The sequence below is a fragment of the Brachyhypopomus gauderio genome, chromosome 15 (genome assembly GCF_052324685.1).
Source record: "Brachyhypopomus gauderio isolate BG-103 chromosome 15, BGAUD_0.2, whole genome shotgun sequence".
Lineage (NCBI taxonomy): Eukaryota > Metazoa > Chordata > Actinopteri > Gymnotiformes > Hypopomidae > Brachyhypopomus > Brachyhypopomus gauderio.
Genome location: NC_135225.1, coordinates 22,769,425 through 22,771,657, shown reverse-complemented (window position 1 = coordinate 22,771,657; position 2,233 = coordinate 22,769,425). Strand labels below are relative to the sequence as shown.

Below are 2,233 nucleotides of genomic sequence, written 5' to 3'. Positions count from 1 at the left end.
CCCGAATAGATCAAGATTAAGAACAGAAAGATTAACAAACACATATTAATTAATTATTAATTAATTTGCAGTCATTATTTTTTGTCTGTATGGTTTTAGTGCATGCTGTATCTTATTCGACTTTATTTGTAGTACTATTTTATTCTAGCTGGTTTTATTTCACTCTGCATTTTAATTAAGGTTAATTCATTTCTACAGAGTGAACAGGCAGCAGTGGCCGGTTTCCCAAATGTAATCGGAGCAATTGACTGCACTCATGTTGCCATAAGAGCACCAAGCCAGAATGAAGCTGCTTTCATCAACAGAAAGCAAATTCATTCTATAAACGTACAGGTCATATGCGATGCTACAATGACCTTAACCAACGTAGTTGCTCGATGGCCTGGTTCTACTCATGACTCATTTATTCTGAGGAACAGCAGTGTAGGAACCCGTCTTGAAAATGGAGCTGTACGGGATGGTTGGCTTCTTGGTAAGTTTAAAATGTATTATTATTATTTTAATTTAAGCAGTTGCCCTAGCAGTAAATGCAACATTATCTCTGATTAATTTCTTTAGGTGATAGTGGCTACCCGCTCAAGCGCTGGCTCCTCACTCCATTTCCAAACCCACAGAGCACAGAGGAGAGATGCTACAATGACGTGCACACTCTTGACACGCTCTGTTGTAAAACGCACCATCGGGCTGCTAAAAGGCAGATGGCGCTGTTTAGATGCATCAGGTGGGAGACTGCTTTACAACCCAGAAAAAGTCTGCTGGATAGTGAGAGCATGTGCCGTGCTACACAACATGGCACAGCAGAATGGTCTCCCCCTGATAATGACCGACCAACAAGCAAATGAGCCTGAACCAGACCCACATGTTTACCCACCTGACGCACGTAATATTCAAGCAGTCAGACTGAGCGAGGACGTGATGCGTCGATTATAAATAATTGGAGAGAAACGCAAAGGTATTTTTTAACAAGTTCTTTTAATGTACTTGACATTTCAGACAGTATCCCCTTAATCTCTTTAAGCTCATTTGTTAAATTGTCAATTGCTGTAATTGTGTTTATTTGTGTTTGTAAAACAGCCTCAGTCAGAACACGACCTCCGTTTAAAGCACGTGGTGCACCGCTGGAGGCATCCGGGGCACCGGAGACACTGCTGGAGGCAACCGGGGCACCGGAGACATCGCTGGGGCCGGGTTGGAAGTCTTCAGCTGAATGACTGCTGTCCACTCCCACAGTCCTCTCTAAAAAACAGTGATGGTTAAATAATTTAATAAACCATTCTATGAAAAAAAAAGTCTGATTATTGCGTCTTTATTAAAACTATGTACGATTATGGATAATTTGTTTTTACCTGGTTCACCAGTGATGGGTTCATCAGCCAAGTCTGTATCGCCCTCCTTTTCAGTCACCACGCCACTTAACAGGGGTTCCCCAATTAAACATGCCATCCTCTCATGAAAAGGAGACAGAGAAAGTGTGGCCTTTCCCCCACCAGTAGCACTTGCACTCTTCCTGTGCAAAGAAATCCGTTTCTTTGCATCTACTTTCAAGTCTGACCATTTCTTTTTTACTTCTCCAACAGTGCGGCTTGTAGAGCTGCAGCCACATGTTGCCACTCAACGTTTGTTTGTCACTCCACTACTAAGGCTCCCAAACAACACATATTTCCTTGCCTCGACCTCTGAAACAAGGACTTCCACTTCACATTCTCCAAATTTTCGTTTTTTCATCTTTTTCTCATCCATTATTCCGCTTCAAAAAGAATGGGGCAAGCTGCCATTTAAATATTTATGAGTGATTTGCATTTGACCATTTATGGGTAAAAGTGGGCGGGGCGGAGGCGGAACGTGCGGCTGATTCAGCTGCGCTCAGTTTGAAGATGGTTGTGAGGAAACAACGTGCGGGTGTGCGTACGCAGGGTTTTATAAATCAGATTTTTTTTGAGCGCACGCAATTTCCTGGTTTTGAGCGCACATACATTTTCACTCCAGATTCCACGCAAAGTTTTATAAATGAGGCCCCAGGTGTGTTTGTAACTGAGATCTCAGGGTTAATCCATGTTATGTTCAAATAAATCATTGTACTTTATTATCTAATCCAACTGCCTCTGACTTTTATTGCGCTCACCATTTAAGGGTTTCAGAATTTCTAACACAACAGAGAACATGAACAGACAGAACGATAAGCAGCGGACCATGGGAAAGCAGAAAAGCAAGGAGGGACTCACGTACTATGACC

At 42.4% G+C, this 2,233-nt stretch overlaps 1 long non-coding RNA gene across 1 annotated transcript; it reads left to right on the top strand.

Annotated features, from left to right (window-relative positions):
• The first annotated feature begins 204 nt into the window (after positions 1-204).
• LOC143476989 (uncharacterized) lies at positions 205-1,960 on the top strand. Its single transcript, XR_013121441.1, has 3 exons — positions 205-472; positions 559-952; positions 1,075-1,960. It is a non-coding gene; the product is annotated as an uncharacterized LOC143476989 (long non-coding RNA).
• The last annotated feature ends 273 nt before the right edge of the window (positions 1,961-2,233 follow it).